The sequence below is a fragment of the Lissotriton vulgaris genome, chromosome 9, assembly GCF_964263255.1.
Source record: "Lissotriton vulgaris chromosome 9, aLisVul1.2, whole genome shotgun sequence".
NCBI lineage: Eukaryota > Metazoa > Chordata > Amphibia > Caudata > Salamandridae > Lissotriton > Lissotriton vulgaris.
The window spans coordinates 323314576-323334651 of record NC_141697.1 but is presented as its reverse complement, the minus strand read 5'-3'; positions in this window follow the sequence as shown (position 1 = coordinate 323334651).

The window sequence follows — 20076 nt, the reverse complement described above, 5'->3', positions numbered from 1 at the left end:
AGCAAGCACAAGCAACGAGGGGGCAGCAAGCACAAGCAGCGAGAGGGGAGGACAGCAAGCACGAGGCAACGAGGGGGGGGGACAGCAAGCACAAGCAACGAGGGTGGGCAGGACAGCAAGCACAAGCAACGGGGGGCAAGGGAGCAAGCACAAGCAACAAGGGGGCATGGCAGCAAGCAACAATGGGGGGAGGACAGCAAGCACGAGCAACGAGGGGGGCAGGATAGTAAGCACAAGCAACGAGGGGGGGCAGGACAGCAAGCACAAGCCGCAAGGGGGCAGGACAGCACGCACAAGCAACGAGGGGGGTCAGGACAGCAAGCACAAGCAACGGGGGCAGGACAGCGAGCAATGAGGGGGGACAGCAAGCACAAGCAACGAGGGAAGCAGGACAGCAAGCACAAGCAACGGGGGGCAGGACAACAAGCACGAGCAACGAGGGGGGCAGGACAGCAAGCACGAGCAACGAGGGGGGGCAGGACAGCAAGCACGGGCAACGAGGAGGCAGGACAGCAAGCACAAGCAACGGGGGCCAGGGGAGCAAGCACAAGCAACGAGGGGGAGGACAGCAAGCACGAGCAACGAGGGTGGGCAGGACAGCATGCACGAGCAACGGGGGCAGGGGAGCAAGCACAAGCAACGAGGGGGGCAGGACAGCAAGCACGAGCAACAAGGGGGCAGGCCAGCAAGGGGGGGCAGGACAGCGAGCACAAGCAACGGGGGGCAGGGGAGCAAGCACAAGCAATGAGGAGGGTCCGGGAATAGCCGCCGGCTGTGGGGGGTGAAGGAGCCGTTTGAGGGCAGAGCTGGGGTGGGGGGGGGAGAGCAGCTGCTCCGGAAAACGTGGAGGGGAGACCCCGCGGCAGAGGAGCTGAAAGAGTCTGAAAGGGGCAGAGAGACGGGGCTGAGCGGGAGGGGGTGTCTGAGGGCCGGACTGAAGGAGGGAGGAGCCACCTGGGACAGACGGAAGGAGCCTGGGGCAAGAAGGAGGGGGCACTGACCAGGGCAGGGAGACGGGCGAGAGAGCAGAGGGAGAGAGTGGGCAGAGCTGGAGGGGAGGAGCTGACACCCGGACAGAGTGAAGGAGCCCCGGACAGAGCTGCAGGTCTGGGGTCGAAATACCTACTGCCCAGGACTGAGTCAAGGGACTCCAGGAGAGCAGGGAAGGAGCTGCAGCCCTGGACAGAGTGACGGAGCATCCGGGCAGGACTGTAGGATAGAGTGAAGGTGCACCTGTACAGAGCTGAAGGAACTACTGCCATGGACTAAGTCAGGGGACTGCAGGAGAGCGAGGCAGCAGCCGGGCAGGACCGCAGGGCAGGAGATGCAGCCCTGGACAGGGATACAGAGCAATAATATGTGAACTAACAACCAAGGCACTTGAACTAAACAATTATAACAATAAACCAGATGAATATTAAAATAGAATTAAAATTATAAGGAAGACGAAAAGTGGCAGGTCTGTACTCGATTTTTTTTCAAAAAGACAAGAATCACAAGACATAAAAAGATCAGAAGAACTGATCAACAAATTAATAACTACCAAATTATTCACTAACTCAGCAAAACATATTTTAAAAACATTCAAGAAATGACAAAAAAGTGGCTTAAAGATTAGTTCTCTACGAGCGTTTCGACGACCAGCGCCGCCTTCTGGAGATGCCACGTGTGTCCTGAATATAGGAAAAAACAATACAAAAAGAAAAGGACAATATTCAAAAACAGTAAAACATAATATTTTAAAAAAGATATACCTATATCAATAGGTCATAACACTATTAAAATCTAATGCAGTACATTTACCACAGTATGACTCCATCTTCCGTTTTTTTAAAAACAAGAACAGAGATTAGAATTACTCTTTGTTGCTCTAAATAAGAGCTTTCATTTCTTTGTGCATAGCCATTTCAAACCAAGGGTCTTTAAAAGTCCTACAAGGGTAGTGGACCTCTAATTAATAGTGGAAAGCAACCTATTTATATGATAACGGGGGAAATGCATATAGAGATTTAGTGAGGCCTAGATTTGAATTCATTAAGCACATCTACATGCCAAAGGGCATAAGGGTGGATATTTACTTTTCTAAGTGACTGATTTAGTAATACATTACTTATTATAACTTGAATACTTACGTACTATAGTGACGACTAAGGCGTAGGATAACCTCATAGAAGTAAACTGATCACTCAGATTTAGTGAATTAAACAGGACACGAATACGCTGAAACGAAAGGCACATTTTATTAGTTTCAGCCCTTCTAATTGGAATAGGTAACCCAAAATGGTTCTAACAGTGATTACTAACAACTGCCTGATATTTAGCTCCAAACTGTTTTTATGGCACCAATCGTTGGCCTAGAAGATGAAGTTCGAATTACAGGGATATAAGCCATGTTTTTTAGGAGGACAAAATCCATGTTTATTTGAAAAATAACGCTCAGTCGTTGAGATGAAAATAGAAATAAATATGTACCTCCTATAGAGATTGAACGCGGGTACCACACCTTGGTCACACCAGGTTCTCAAATAAATAACAGATTTGTGGTAGGGACTTGTGATGAGAGATAGGAGACTGTTTATAAAGAGAAAGATATGTAAACCGATGTTTAGAAAGGTTATTTCATGTCTCTATTTTTAGGGAGAACACGAGTGAAACGTCTATTACCTGAATAAATTCTCTTAAATAATGTCCTGTGGCTTTGGTGATATCGATGTTTAGCTTCTGATATATATACACGTTCTGTGAATAAGATACAAAGAGTACTCTTAATCTAAAAATAACTCAATTTAAGGATCAACTAAAGACAGTACTATTAGTCACGGAGTCCTGTACTAATACCTGATTTTGAAACGGTTTTAAAATCCTTTCTCGCCTCCCAGTTTCATTGCGTAGATTGTATGATAGGAGCGCTGAAAATAGTAAGACAAAAGAAAAGGTATATAAATTCTAAACCCTGACACAATAAGATTAACTATAAAATGACAATGATGAAGTCAAATTAGGACGTACCTAAAGTTTAAACGCGTGCTGCACAGATTGCAATGAAGGGGTCTTTCTGATATGAAGAACCTTCCTTCGTTCCTATAGACATGTGTTCAAACATCCCCCGCAAGGTGACATGGAAACGAAGGAAAATAAACTTTAGTAAAAGGTCAGAGACCTAAGAGCACTTGTTAAACGGCAGATGCAGGGCTGCCTCAAAATCGTGGCCGCACTATTCTTAACTCACCCGAGCGGACGTCTATCAAAATGGATGCAAACTGGAGGCGAGACACGGGGTTCTAGGTTTTCCGAAGCAGCAACAACCGTTTGTGCAATGTGGTCGCTATTTAACCCCAGATATCCGGAAGTGAGAGACCCTGATTACTCTCAGCTGTGACATTCCCAGGTATCGCTACAGAGCATCCAGGCAGGACTGTAGGACACACAGAAGGGACACCCGGACAGGAATGTCTCAGAGGGCAGGATTGTGAACGAAGAAACTTCTGGCCGGGACAGGGTGAAGGGGCAAAGGGGAGCAAGGGCAGTGCTCCCGGGCAGGACTGCAGCGTTCAGACTGCTGCCCAGGCAGCCGGGCAGTGAATCCGGGCAGTGGCTTCCAAGGAGGCAGAGATGGGACGGGTGAACCCCTGCGCCCCGCTCGGTCCTGCACATGGTTCTCGCTTCTGCTGCTGCTCCTCGTACCCGCCAGGCACCCAGGACCGTGGCAACCCCGGGACGAGGTAAGAACCAACTCTATCCGGGGCCGGGGGCGGGGGTCGTCTCCTTTAGGGGCCACACACCCCCTGACTCCCACAGGGGGGGCGGTCCTACTTCAATGAATATGAGGGGTTCGTTTCACAACTGAATGCATTACTTTTTGTTTAGCGCTGCTTAGCGCACACCCCAAGCTAAGCCAGGCGCTGCCGGTGTGTGAGAGAGAAGGAAAGTGGGAATTAGGGCGGTACCGTAAAATTGTCAAGACCAGACAGTGATGGCACGCCGAGAAGCCAGGATTACAGTGCCATGTTTGCAGTTTTCGAACACTGGTTTAGCTGTTAATTTATTTATATATTTTTATTTATTTTATGCGAGGGGGGGGCGGAAAGCACGAGGGAACAGACGCTACCTGTCGAGGCCCCGGCCGCCATCAGCGCCCTCAGGGAGGGAGGGCCCGGCTGGTGTCTGTGATGTGACCCGTAACTGTCGTCCGACATCTCCTTGCGCTACTCAGCCATGGCAGCTCCGAGCCCGGTCCGCTGCCAGGAGTACCGTCTCTGAGTCCTGCGGCTCCAACAGCTGACACTTCCTGTGCTTGACGAGACTCAGTCTCCGGAGTGCGGCTGCTGGAAGAGTAGTGCCAGCCACCACTTCGAGTGCAGCGCCCACCTCCACCTCACCGCCACCACCATGTCTAGCCGCCGCGTCTCATCGTGCCGCCACGGGAGGGACCTAGCCGACAACAGTCCGTGGAAGCCGAGACGGATGTTGTCGATGACGGAGGCAATACTCGGCAGGCCCATAGCTCGTCCACGGATCCCAAATTGTTGTGCAGCCACAACCCGGTGTCGCTCTCCCTCATCGACGCCATCTTGGAATAAAAAGGCAGCCATTCTCGTCGGGCATTTTATGACGCTACCTAGAACAACAACACGGCGGCTAGGATGTGAGCCAAGACCCCTGGGTAGTGCGATTCTCCGTATGCCAACATGGTGGCGCCCAGTAGGGGACCATTTTCTTCAGTACAATCGACGCCACATACATTGTTAATGTTTTCATCACATGGCCTGCGCATCTGCACGTCACCGTCGTGAGTATCAGTCATATTAAAATCAGGCAACTGTCACAAACGTACCTTTGTGTTTTGTGTTCCTAACAATTACACAATTAGGGCAGTCAACTGGCCTTTTTTTTTTTGTTTTTTGTTTGTCCTGCATTAGGATTAGTCAACTGGCCTTTCTTTTTGTTTGTCCTGCATTAGGATTAGTCAACTGGCCTTTCTTTTTGTTTGTCCCGCATTAGGATTGGCTGTCCAGATGCTCGCAGTACCGGAACAAGCCGGGTCCCGAGGGACAGACATTCAGAGACCACCATGTTTCTCCGAGTGGAAGGCAGAAATGCCTCTGAGAAACCAGCATAATTTTTGGATTCGGGGGCGTGGTTTTCTTTCTCTCCTCTTCCCATTGGCTGGAAGATAAAATTCCAGCCAATGGGAAGAGGAGAGAAAGAAAACAAGAAAGAATAGCTAAAAAACGCCCCCGAATCTGAAAGAGACGGGGCTGAAAGGGAGTGATGCCCCTCTCCTCCAATGGCTGGCCTCCTTTTAGGAAGCCAGCCAATGGAGAAGAGGGGCGGATTAATGCCCCCATACTAAGAAACATTAAATCTCTGACCGAGACTGCGCAAGCGCAGCCTACGGTCCTCAACCTAAAAAAGTAGTGTTTGAAAGCCAAACAATAGTAGCATAGACGCCAACCATTCAAAAGAGACTTTAAAAAGGGTATGCTTTATGGGAGGAAAAAACAAGGTTCACAGGTTGGGACACGAATAAGAAGCAGGCAAATGAGTGACAGGAAAGCCATCCAATGGTAAGTAATGGGTATGATTTGAGACCTGTATGCTCTTGGTAAAACCACAATATGCCTTTCAGAACCAGACATCTGCGCTGTCTGGTATGCTCAACCTAAAAACAGTACTGGACTGATTAACATTTTAAACTAAATCACATTACCACATTGTTATATCTGCTCTTCTGGAGAGTTTGTGTGGTTGCTGTGTGGGGTGTTAGGGTTCAGAATATGAGAGCGTTGGAAAAAAGAGCAGAGGCGCAGGTTGCAGGGAACAAGTTGGGGGTACATGGCGTCCACCCACTATTTTCACAGGGTGGACGCCGTGTCAACTGCCAAGTACTTGGGCCCCACACAAATATGCTGAACTTATCCTGATGTAATTTTCAGACACCGGGACACGTTCAGCAGCGCCTGTACATTATCTGCTTTAATTTCCAGCAGCAAAGTGTTGGCGGCAAGGGAGCTTTTTTTATTCACCTCCAGCTGGGCCGAAGTTAAGGGGAATATTAGGCCTCTTTTTGTTTGGTTTGAATATCCTGACTGGAGGCCATGGGCGTCCACAGGGGGGGCAAGGAGGGGCGCTTGCCTAACCTGGTCAACCCCCCCCCACTTCTTTTTTTAGGACTTGTGCCCTGGTTGGATGGTCATTTGCTGATTGATCCCCCTGACAGCTGCCTTTTGTATGCAACTTAATAAACTTAATTGACTCTGTGGAATTCCTGTGTTTCTGGTCAGCCTTTACTCCCCCATTTGGCAGTGAGATGAAAGATGTTCTGTGTTGCTTGTTTGTGCCTCCTCTGCATTCTTAAGTGGGGCAGCAACATTACGGGTGGTACTATGGCACAAGAACACCGGAGGTACGAATTGAACAGGCAGCTGTGGGCAATTAAGAGTCCAGTGTCCATTGTAAAGGTTTCCTCATATCTGGTGGCAACGCGCTGTTGCACATTTCAAATCCTACTTCTGTTCATTGATCGCCTCATATGTGCCTAATACATAACTCCATTATGTTTGTGTGATTCGAGTCTTCAATTGGAAGGCAAGCAACACATTCGTATTAGGATTTGTTTTGTGGAGTAACGGTCAGCCTATTCATTCAGTAGCAGTTATCAGGCAACGATTTCACATTCACTGCATATTAATTTACCAAAGGTCATTACTTCATTACACAGTGGATGAACAATTTTTTTCCCTCTCTTCAATATTCTCTCTGTTGAGTGATTACATTCAGTCATGCAAGCTCTCTCTCCCCCCCAACACTTTTTCTACAGTCCCCAGGTGAGCCGCTGCAAAGACCAGCTATATGCAACTCATTCTTGGGCCTGGTCCGATAGGGTCAGTCCCCCTCAATGTTTCATAATAAATAGGTAAAGTAAAAAAGGGAAGATTTATGGCAGGGGTTTTGCTAGTGGTGAGAAACCCACAAAGGCACTTAAAAGCATCTTATTAGGGACTGATCCTCACCTTTTTAATAACTGTATTTTTCTATCATATCGACTTATGCCTTCCACAAGCAAATCTGCTGCAAAGTGTACAGCAGTCTTTTCATGTGGAACCATTTTGACTGTGCAACTTTAGAAGATTGCTGTAGTTTGACACTGCTCAGTGACCGGCAAACTCACCCCACCCGAATAAGGTCAGTCCTGTGTTGACAGCTGTCTAAGCTGTGGGAGTCATTAGGAATGGCAATTGTGTGACGGCGGTACTTGCAAGCAGAACGTTGTAGATGCACCAAGTGGCAGTGGGCCCACTGCAGACCATCCAATCTGATGCAAGACGAGCCCACAGCCAGGTGGCATGGGGAGCAGACAAACACACTGGAGTCATGTATCACGGATCAAGATGCTTCGAAACATTCCATGCATAGGTCATTGTGTGCACAACAAGAGTTATAATCCAAGACTCAATGTACCAAAATCCCAGACTGACCTCCTCACCAGCAGCACACTGCCCACTATGCAAATATGCAGTAAGTAGCCAAGCCCAACGGTGCACAGTGAAAAATAACACATGCATGAGTTCTAAGCAGTATCACAGTGTGGGCAGGCTGTGAGTAGTCACCATGCAGTTCAGTCACATAATTGGTCGCACTCTGGAAAGGAAGTAGGCCATAGAAGAAATCAGCCTAATAGCATCTCAATGTAGGGAAAAGTGAAGAGACTATACTGTGGTATAACAGAATCTATGATAGGACCTCATCACTGATGAGGTGTGATGCCTTGACCCCAGCAGAGCCCTCGATCCCCCTTAAATAACAGTCCAGGAGTGAGAGCTGTTCATTAGTTGCTTTCTGCAATGGCTGTATTTGCAGAATGACCGCTCCTCAGACTGCCTGAGTCTTTACTTAGGGGATGCCTAGGAATGCCTGTAAAAATCTGGAGTCCCCAGAAAGGAGAGCATGGAAGGCCGAGGGCCACACCACCTCGATGATGATATAATATGCCACACCAGTCTGCCATAGAACCAAGAGCAGGATGTTGCTAGTCCGCTGCAGTCGTACTGGTTAATCACCATAATAGTAACAGAGCAGGCAGGTTCATAATACCAGTGATGGCACATGTCACCAGTGATATGTGACCTTCACGGCAGTGTCAGCCCACACGCAAACATGCGTAAGGGGTTTCCACCACAAGGGTGACAATATTCTACCCTCTGTGCCTTATAGGCATGAGATCAAGTAAATAATGTATGGTGGACAAGGCAGAGATGAATAGAGGTGAGCCTGTGGTTCCTAGGGTAATCAAAAGGATTTCCTAATGAAATGGTGTGAGAAGTTGGCCTGGTATATGCTGTCCACTAATTAAAGTGGACACCCTGCACCAGTCCAAACAACCATTATGCTGATTAGGTTAAAGATAACCTTTATAGAAAGCTATCCTAGTGGTAGCTATTAAGCAGCCTTCAGGCTAAGTCCTGAAGGAATGTTAAGCAGCTTGTTTTACCAGAATGCAACCTTATAGTATTAGTTAAATGAAAGGAAACCACACAGTAGTTATACAAAAATGTATTTATTATATATAACACTCTCTAGTATCCTCTCTGCAAGGACAGATCACAAATCAAATAATACAGTTGCAAAGAATCAATCATAAGTAGCACAATACACAGTGGGCTCCAGGGGGAGACCAAACCATATATTAAATAAAGAAAAACAGGAGGTACCCCGAGCATTTTTAAACGTATCTGCAAATATTGCATATAGTTATTATTCAAAATTAATTGTCCATATCTGCATATTCATAGTATAAAGTCCTTTTTTTATTTTCTTAATCCATAGGTGTTCATGAAGACTTGTAGATACAGCAGTACAGTCTTGACAATACGCACAACAGCTAAACGCCAACACGTGTTTCGTCAAGGGACATAACCCGATGACTTCCTCAGGGCCTAAGCTGTCCTTTCTTTCAATATCAAACAATTGAGGCCAAATTCAAAACCATAATTTTTGACGTTCATTCAAAAGTCAATTGCACCAGTAACATCTGCTTTTCACTTAGACTCGATTTTTTATATATATGTATCTCCAGGCTGTATCAACATTCCCGATTCGTAAATGTCATTTTTATCTGGAGTCCTATACGAATACTCGTGTGTCCGGTCCTATTAAAAAAACAGCGTTTTTTGTATAGGACTCTAGATAAAAATGAAGTACAAACCACGGTGGGTTCCATCTCAACTGATGTTACGTTCTTACGCACAGATTTTCAGAAAATGTCTGCCAGGGTGTCAGAGGTAGAGCAGGTGACGTCCGCCCTTCCCAAAGACTCCACACTCCTGATTAAGAAAGTGACGCAATTGGAGACGGAGAATAAGTGCAAAACTGGACGACCAGGAAGGACGCTCCCGGCGCAATAACGTTCGTATTACGGGGCTTCCGGAGTCGGAAGGGGGCCCGCTATCGACCTTTACATAGAAGACCTCATAAAAACGCGCAAGCAGCCTAAGGAACTCTCAGCCTTCTTTTTGGGGAAGCGGGCTCACAGGGTGCCGGGTGGCAGGACGAGGCCTGGGGCCCCCCCACGTCCAGTGCTGGCCCGCATCTTTAACATTTGCGATAGAGACACCATTCTTCAGACGGCCAGGGTCGCTGCTTTGCGGGATTCTAGTCTGCGCATGCGTCGGTCATACCCATGTGATGTGAGGCACTCGCAGTTCTGGAGGGAACTAGTCGCTCATGCGCAGTACAGCAAAAATTGCCGCTTTGTTTCTCACATGCTCTTCGCTTGCACTGCTGCTTTAGCTCAGCAGTTTTGTTCTGCTTAACTCCTAATGCTATAGTTATTATGAAATAAGGGATGTAGTATAGCCAATCATGGTATACAGTGTATTCGTTTTTTCTGTGTTTCTAAATTGTTTTCGCTTACTTTTCATGATTCACTCTCCGGGGGCCTGGGAAAGGGGTGCCACTCCATCGTGGAAGCCCGTGCGGTAACAATCACGTGATGGGGGAAAGAGAGCCTTGCAACAGTGGAACTCAGCCAGCTGGCTGCCGAAGCTAAGATGCTCCTGGGAAACTGACCCATGCCCCAGCGAGAAGAAATCAACTCGTACCTGTACTTGATACATTTGTGTATGCTCTATTGTATTCTGAATTTCTATGCCATGGGAACTGGAATGTAAGGGGTGGGTTCGGAAAATTGAATATTTAGTATGGGAAAGTTCAAATTATAGGTGGTGTCATGACCTACAAAACCCATTGGTCACGTGGTGCTGAGATATAACAATTAACACTGGTGAAGTTGCACAATAATTAGAGACTAATAACTTAGGTGATTGAGTCCTATCAGCCCACCTGATGGCGGAGCCTCATCATCTAGGACTTCCACAGCCAGCTTGTGTGCGATCGCCCATTTATATATTGGCAGCGCATCACAAAACCGAGGTATGGTAACCACAATTGTAAGTCTAGATAGTGGGACTGATATGTGCAGTGCAAAAAAAGGGAAAAAGTGAAGTGAATTAAAATGGCTATCAAGGCAAACAAAGACCTTTAATAGTGTTCACCTGGATGTCAGATTAAAAGTAGTGGACTGACAGTGTGAAATAATCACTGTCTGGCTTGCTTGGTAGAAATCAAGACAAAGATCTATACAGGGCCAACATGTTTCTGCCTTCTTGTGAAGTGTCACTGGCATTCGTCAGGGCCAAACTAGAGTCTGCTACTGCAAGGGCACTATCAAATGTGCTCAACTAAGAAATAAGAAAAATAATAATCATACTAGTGATAAATTAGAACCATCCTACCACATCTTCTCAGTATTGTTCTGATGATGCAATAGGTCTTTCCTGTTTAGGAAAAAATGAAAAGAAAACATTGTAGACCATGCGTATTATCCTTATGATTACATCTACAATGAAAGCAAAAACAAAATTGCTAATGCTTGTGCACGACCAGTGGTAATATAAAATACTCTCAGACTGGACCATCATAACTTTATGATAGTCACATATACAGTATGTTATGTTGCATCACACAATAAAAACGTATACAAAAAGTTTGACACTTACCCATCAGTTTATGGGAAGTGGACCTCACCTCACCCGGCAACTGCTCGGACGAATAAGGCACCGCTCTAAACATACAAAGACAATCTCTGTAATAGATGTATGTCTTGAGGATACGACCTCTATGTGCTGTTGAAAAAACCCACTTATTTTTCTAATCTGTCTGCAACCAGTAACCCACCAGGTGTCCTAGATGGCCCCATCGGACAACTAAGGTATCTGGTCCCCTTTAAAGGGGTTGATTGAGTGATTAACCCACAATGTCTACCGACGTTGTGTGTAGACTGCTAGGACATGGTGCTGTTTACAAATATTGCAAGATGTCTGTCCTATATTAGAGTCATTCTACAGGCAGGAAGGACAAATCAAAGACTTATAGGTCCAAAGGGCCTGTACTGTCCAGTGCCTAGAGTGTCTCAGGTGTATGGTCCCCTGCATTGTGTTCTTACCGGGAGTTCAGTGTCACAGCATTATGCTGAATCAGCAGCCTATGACTAAAAAGCAGCCGTGTCTAAATGCTGCTATTGGCTGGTGAAATTAATGTCCCAGCTCAATTCACTAGTGATAGGGGGATTTAATTGCCATAGTATTATGCCTGGACAACAGCCATTGACTAGAATGCAGCCATTTATGAGTGCTGCTAGTAACTGGTGAGCTGGTGTCCCCGCTAAGTTCACTGTGGTAGAGCAGACTGGCATAACTGTAACTACTCTCTACAACCCCTAGTCCAAGGAAACCCGGTCCCCTCTTACCTGTCCGTCGGTACCTTGCGGCGGAATCACGAGCCGAAGGGGAGGCACCGACGGACAGGACTTGCGTGTATTTATAGCGCTGTTAATTGGATAATTGCAATCGGCTGGGTCGTTCTTCTGATGCGCAGCCGTTGCGTTGTGAAGAATAGTGGTCTCCCGCGCACGCGCAGAATGACCCGACGACGAGCGCGGAGACAAGCGTGGAGACAACAGCGTCCTGCTGATGCGCTGTCATTGCGCTGTGGAGGACAGAGGTTCCCCGTACATGCGCAGACTAACCGAACCTCGGGCGCGCAGACACGAAGGCAAGCGCGCTCGAGTGGCTGTACCACGCATGCTTGGAAGGTAGTGTGTTCATATCTGAAGACACGGAGAACGAGAACGAGGGTAATGCTGCTTTAGCTCGATCGCCTGCCATGCTCAGTACAGCCCAAGGACGTGTGTAATTGACAACACACACGCCACGGCCCAGTAATCATACACACTAAAACAAAGATAGTGTCTGTCATAATGTCATAAGACAGTGATCTACATCGTGGGAGTTCACGAATGATTGACAATCATAAGTAGCGTGGGGCGACGCTCTGTCACCTCAATCAACAGTGAGTAAATGTGACTCAGGGGAAAGAAATGTTATCATGCTTAATAGGGCCCCTAAGTGCTGACATCAGCTATAAATCCTTGATGTAAGGTCAAAATTATGATCAATGAAGGAGATGATCAGAATTGCTGTTATTATTAGGGAGTCTAAAAATGGGTAGATCAATAGACACCCCACTTTTGATCCTGAAAATTGATTGCAATAAGTGCCTCATAATGAGCGCCACAGGTGTGTGGATACTCAAGCGCTCCTTATTGTGATATCAAAGAGCACCCAATGGCAAGTGTGATATTTAGATGGACAACCATGGAATGCTGTCATTTAGTCCATTGACATCAGATTTCAATCTGTATATCCACCGTTGCTCCTTGACAAAGAGAAAGTGGGACACATCAGTAATATGTTGTGGAATATGCGGCTGTTCCAATACAACCCAGAACAAGTCCTCAACTTTGTGATTTACTTCCAAAAAGTGGTTGGTGAGGCCTGTAGATTGCTTCCTGCAGCGGATTGTGCTTTTATGTTCACTGATGCGGGACTTAATCATCCGCGTTGTATGCCCCACATATTGCTTCTTGCAGGGGCAAGTGATCAGGTATATTACTTTTTCTGAGTTGCAATTTGTGTGCCTGGTTAGTCTCCACGGTCTGTTCGTGCCCATGTCAATCGTAAGGGTCTTGCGTGTTTGTGGGCAAGCAGCACAATTCCCACAGGGGTAATGACCTTGAACTGGACTGCTGTTCCAGAGGGTGTTGGTGGTTTGTTTGATTACGTTGCGAGGTCTAGTATGCACCAGGTTATCTCGAATAGATGGTCCTCTTTTGAATGCAAACAGCGGGCGAGGTATTGTCCCTGCCCCTGTATTCAGAATTTTCAATGTTTCAATATGCTTTTCTTCACTTGATTGGAAGATGTAGTGAAAGTTTGAACCATAGTCATCCGATCTCTGGTAATCTCGGGCCTCTGGTGTTGCAGGAGTGCCTCACGATTATTGTTAGATGCTCTTTTCCGTGCCTGGCGTATTTTTGGAAGTAAATCACAAAGTTGAGGACTTGTTCTGGGTTGTATTGGAACAGCCGCATATTCCACAACATATTACTGATGTGTCCCACTTTCTCTTTGTCAAGGAGCAACGGTGGATATACAGATTGAAATCTGATGTCAATGGACTAAATGACAGCATTCCATGGTTGTCCATCTAAATATCACACTTGCCATTGGGTGCTCTTTGATATCACAATAAGGAGCGCTTGAGTATCCACACACCTGTGGCGCTCATTATGAGGCACTTATTGCAATCAATTTTCAGGATCAAAAGTGGGGTGTCTATTGATCTACCCATTTTTAGACTCCCTAATAATAACAGCAATTCTGATCATCTCCTTCATTGATCATAATTTTGACCTTACATCAAGGATTTATAGCTGATGTCAGCACTTAGGGGCCCTATTAAGCATGATAACATTTCTTTCCCCTGAGTCACATTTACTCACTGTTGATTGAGGTGACAGAGCGTCGCCCCACGCTACTTATGATTGTCAATCATTCGTGAACTCCCACGATGTAGATCACTGTCTTATGACATTATGACAGACACTATCTTTGTTTTAGTGTGTATGATTACTGGGCCGTGGCGTGTGTGTTGTCAATTACACACGTCCTTGGGCTGTACTGAGCATGGCAGGCGATCGAGCTAAAGCAGCATTACCCTCGTTCTCGTTCTCCGTGTCTTCAGATATGAACACACTACCTTCCAAGCATGCGTGGTACAGCCACTCGAGCGCGCTTGCCTTCGTGTCTGCGCGCCCGAGGTTCGGTTAGTCTGCGCATGTACGGGGAACCTCTGTCCTCCACAGCGCAATGACAGCGCATCAGCAGGACGCTGTTGTCTCCACGCTTGTCTCCGCGCCTGCGCGCTCGTCGTCAGGTCATTCTGCGCGTGCGCGGGAGACCACTATTCTTCACAACGCAACGGCTGCGCATCAGAAGAACGACCCAGCCGATTGCAATTATCCAATTAACAGCGCTATAAATACACGCAAGTCCTGTCCGTCGGTGCCTCCCCTTCGGCTCGTGATTCCGCCGCAAGGTACCGACGGACAGGTAAGAGGGGACCGGGTTTCCTTGGACTAGGGGTTGTAGAGAGTAGTTACAGTTATGCCAGTCTGCTCTACCACAGTGAACTTAGCGGGCACACCAGCTCACCAGTTACTAGCAGCACTCATAAATGGCTGCATTCTAGTCAATGGCTGTTGTCCAGGCATAATACTATGGCAATTAAATCCCCCTATCACTAGTGAATTGAGCTGGGACATTAATTTCACCAGCCAATAGCAGCATTTAGACACGGCTGCTTTTTAGTCATAGGCTGCTGATTCAGCATAATGCTGTGACACTGAACTCCCGGTAAGAACACAATGCAGGGGACCATACACCTGAGACACTCTAGGCACTGGACAGTACAGGCCCTTTGGACCTATAAGTCTTTGATTTGTCCTTCCTGCCTGTAGAATGACTCTAATATAGGACAGACATCTTGCAATATTTGTAAACAGCACCATGTCCTAGCAGTCTACACACAACGTCGGTAGACATTGTGGGTTAATCACTCAATCAACCCCTTTAAAGGGGACCAGATACCTTAGTTGTCCGATGGGGCCATCTAGGACACCTGGTGGGTTACTGGTTGCAGACAGATTAGAAAAATAAGTGGGTTTTTTCAACAGCACATAGAGGTCGTATCCTCAAGACATACATCTATTACAGAGATTGTCTTTGTATGTTTAGAGCGGTGCCTTATTCGTCCGAGCAGTTGCCGGGTGAGGTGAGGTCCACTTCCCATAAACTGATGGGTAAGTGTCAAACTTTTTGTATACGTTTTTATTGTGTGATGCAACATAACATACTGTATATGTGACTATCATAAAGTTATGATGGTCCAGTCTGAGAGTATTTTATATTACCACTGGTCGTGCACAAGCATTAGCAATTTTGTTTTTGCTTTCATTGTAGATGTAATCATAAGGATAATACGCATGGTCTACAATGTTTTCTTTTCATTTTTTCCTAAACAGGAAAGACCTATTGCATCATCAGAACAATACTGAGAAGATGTGGTAGGATGGTTCTAATTTATCACTAGTATGATTATTATTTTTCTTATTTCTTAGTTGAGCACATTTGATAGTGCCCTTGCAGTAGCAGACTCTAGTTTGGCCCTGACGAATGCCAGTGACACTTCACAAGAAGGCAGAAACATGTTGGCCCTGTATAGATCTTTGTCTTGATTTCTACCAAGCAAGCCAGACAGTGATTATTTCACACTGTCAGTCCACTACTTTTAATCTGACATCCAGGTGAACACTATTAAAGGTCTTTGTTTGCCTTGATAGCCATTTTAATTCACTTCACTTTTTCCCTTTTTTTGCACTGCACATATCAGTCCCACTATCTAGACTTACAATTGTGGTTACCATACCTCGGTTTTGTGATGCGCTGCCAATATATAAATGGGCGATCGCACACAAGCTGGCTGTGGAAGTCCTAGATGATGAGGCTCCGCCATCAGGTGGGCTGATAGGACTCAATCACCTAAGTTATTAGTCTCTAATTATTGTGCAACTTCACCAGTGTTAATTGTTATATCTCAGCACCACGTGACCAATGGGTTTTGTTGTTATGTAAATAGTTACACTGGGGGTATTAGCCTGTTTTGGTCGTTAAACAATTCCCTCGGACCCTCTCTTACGCGTTGTGTTGACGGTGTCATGACCTAACCACCCCTCTCGTCCAATCCGAAGTTGGGGATCCTTACACTTGCAACATTGGTGGGTGGTACACTGACCCGAAAACAGTATAACTAGCCTAGGTTTAGCTACAGAAATTGTCCGACTTGTCCGAATAGCTGACCTGTCACTGACCCTACGAACTCTATAGGTGATTGATACAGAGAGCTGCGGAGTACTCTGTCCGTAATTTCCACAAACTCAGTCTGGGGTGGAGAAACCTTAAGCGCTGGCGAAGCACTTTGCTGGGAGATTCGAGAACCCAATCGGGGTTATTGGCAGATTCCTTGCAGAGAGGGTGTAACGCAGGCGTTGCATCCTAAGCTGCAGGTGTTGGTCGTACCCTTTGGTGAGCCCAGTCCTGAACCAAATCCTGGGGTTATCCTGTCTTGACTGTCCATGAGCTGTACCTGCTCGCCTACTGGCATCCTAAGTCCTTGAGGGTCCTTTCCTGCCTTTCCCAACTGACCCATGGCCAGGGTTAGTCTCCGTCCTGTTCTAGGTAAATATATTCCGTGTGGGTGTTTGTCTATCCAATCTCTCTCTCATTTCTTAAATAAAGCAAACTTGCCTATGTCAATTTCTCTGTCATTTGACTCTCACATAAAGTATTATACTAGCATGTTCCATATCTTCTCCCTACCTTTAGTCAAATACTGAACTGTCTGTGTATATAGTATGTTCCATTCTTACCCTTCCTATAGAAAATAAGCACATCTTGATAAGTTTCGTTTTCCTCTGAATCGTTAGTATCTTTCGAAAGTCAACATTGATTAATATGTTCCCTTTTCTTACCCACCTTTAGTAACGTTGTGAAAGTCTGTTAGACAAAATTAGCGTGTTCCTTATTTTCCCTTTCCTTTATTCTTCGATTTATAGATGATTCTTACTTTAATTCATAGTTACACTATATTCTTGATTTGAGTTATAGATGTTTTGATCTGTGTAAATTTCATTCTTATGGCTTATGAAGAAAATGATGATTAGAGAAAGGTTTTTAAACCATCTTGCGTTTGTGGTTATTACAAAAGTGCAAACATTTTTCAATTGTATATGGTATTTGGTTTGTGGTATCTTCCTACCTTCTAATAGCTCCTGATCCATTGAGATCTTAGGTACCTGTGACAAGGAGTGGTAAGTCGGGTACATGGAAATAAAATTAAGGGAACAAGAATTACTGATAGCGGTGTGTAAGTTACCTGACCAATAAATTATAGTGAGAAACACGCTATGGGCCCAGGAGTGCATATTTGGTAAAATAAGAGTCGGGTGACCTGCTCGCTCTATCAGTAATTTTCTGGTAGCAGAGCTATGGTTAGGACTAAAGAGGTAATAAACTTTATTGTATAGTTAGTAAAAACCATTACAAAAGTAGAAAAAGGAGCAGCGGTTAAAATAAATGATTGATGTGCAAGATTGTAGTTAGGACTAGGCAAGATGGCGGCCGCAGTTGTGGCCGTGTGAGGTGCTATCCTGTTGCTCCTGGTCAGCTTCCCTACCTGCGGTGACCGCACGTCGGCTGAGCTGGACTCGGAGTGCCTCAATATCCGCCAGCTTTCAGTTGTGCCGGGCGGTGTCTTTCATTCTATTGCTGGTGGAGTGAGGATTCATCTGCGTCCGGGAGGCAAGGCAGCTTGGACCCGGTCCCTGGTTAACCTGTCGGTTACCTTCGCAGACGGTACATTCAGGTTTTTCCACTATCGGTGGTTTGGGCGTGATTTCCGCGGGACATCCTTGCAGACGCCGACCCAGCCGTACATTAGTTCAGGTTTTTCATTGCCGCTACAGCTTGCCTGACGGGTGCATGGACCTCGCGGTAATCTAACCTCCCCTGACAGCGCTCAGCAGCATGCTCACCGGCGCTGGAGCTGGCGTTGATTCTCCACGACACTGGTGGTGAATGGCTGTGTATGGTGCAACGGAAAAAGGATTGGAAGGCCTTGAACAGAGGATACCCCCATAGACTAGTGAGGGACTCGTTTAAACGAGCAAGATTTTATGATCGTGACTCACTCCTTCGGAAAAAACCCCCAGAAGAAAATACCCAACTTGTCTGTGTTACCAAACACTCCACCCTAGACAACACAGTGAAGCACATCATAAACACTAATTGGCACATTCTGAATTCTAATCCTACATCACAAGTTAAGTTAGACAAACCACTGTTTGCCCATAAGCGAAATAAAAACCTGAAGGATTTAATTGTACATTCACGATTTACTGTCAACCATCCTAGGTCTGAGTTTATCCAAAGGACCATCGATAACAACGTTCCCGTCAAGGGTACTGTAAGATGCTTAACCTGTAAGTCATGTTCGAACATTATGGGAGGTGAGTCTTTTGAGCACAATGGCTGTCATGTAGACGCAAGAGACATGTGGAATTGCAAAACTGCAAAATGTATCTATTTTATTTTATGCCCCTGTCATCTAGGGTATGTTGGGGAAACATCGAGACCTGTTCAAGTAAGACTTACAGAGCATCACTCTGCCATTCGTACCAACAAAATTGCGGCCCCTTTGGTGAAACACTTCCTTGAGAAAAAACATGCGCCAGATGAGTTTAAATGGCGCATCATTGAAAAAATCAGACTTCCTGAAAGCAAAGGGGGAAACAAAATTCGCAAAAAACGAGAAGTTTTTTGGATATTTTCTCTTGGAACTTTTAAGAAGGGTCTCAATTCAGAAATTCCCTGGGAAAATGCTGTTAACTAAGATCTGATCCCTTAAACCCTTTATGACTCACGTTTATTAGTTCTGCTTCCATTTATTTATTTTTTGAGATTGGCTTGGATTTCTGGTTTTCACCATTAACATCATTACAATGATGTGTTTTATCCATTCTATGCTCCGTACACATAGTCATCATTAAATTAATATAAGTATTTGGATTTTGTCCCGTCATCCTTGGTTCATTTACAGGTGTTCCTTTTTTCAATACTCAAAAAAGAGGAAAATGTCTTCCTTATAATAAACGTTACTTATATTTTTTAGTAATCCAGCATAGACCTGTTTTCATATAGAGGGTATCATCTATAGAACATAATATTCTCTCGATCATTTTTTCTTTTTAATCATTGGTAATTTCATTCTGCTGCCCGTATATGGATCAAATTGAGTAATATCACTGTCGGGTATTATATTTATTTTTTTCAGCAATTGCAGCCATGTTGGCTGTAACAATTGGATGACAAGAAAGTCCGTCGTTGATACTTTGTAACATCTCTCGTTGTATCCTTTTTGCATCAACTCTTTATTGAAACATCAAGCCTCGAATGACATTAGGGCACTGGCTCTCTTTTTTTTTTTTTTTAACAATTTATTCGTTGTTTTCATCGCGTCACTGCTTGCTTGTAAATTTTCATTTTCTAAAAAAAGACGATTTTCTCATTGTATAAGGACTTTATCAGTCTGACTTCTATCTCTGACTCTTCCCCATACCCTTTACATGCTCCGCCTATTGAGTAGCGTATATATTCGGGGTGGTCTGCCGCGTCCTATCCACTCCATTCTCGATCGACGGCACGCCACATCCCGGCATTCCCGCACGCTACATCTTGTACTTTGCGTGCTCACTTTCTCAGGTAACACCCGTTTGGACGTGAAATCAGGCCCTAGATTAGGACTTTTCATGTTAGCTATTCATTTTGAATCACGTCAATGTCTCTGTAGTTGTCTCTGTAGCTACTTGGAACCGAAGATAATTCTTTTCGGTTCATCTAATAGAAGGTTTCTCGCATTTCGACCTTACCGACATGGACACCTTTGGTTATTTGACTTTTATTAGTCGAGCATGAAATTGAGCTTCTCTTCAATCTATATTGTAGTTAACGCTTGTTTTTTTATTATTTAAAGCAACCACGACTGCTAAGTAGCATTCTCGAT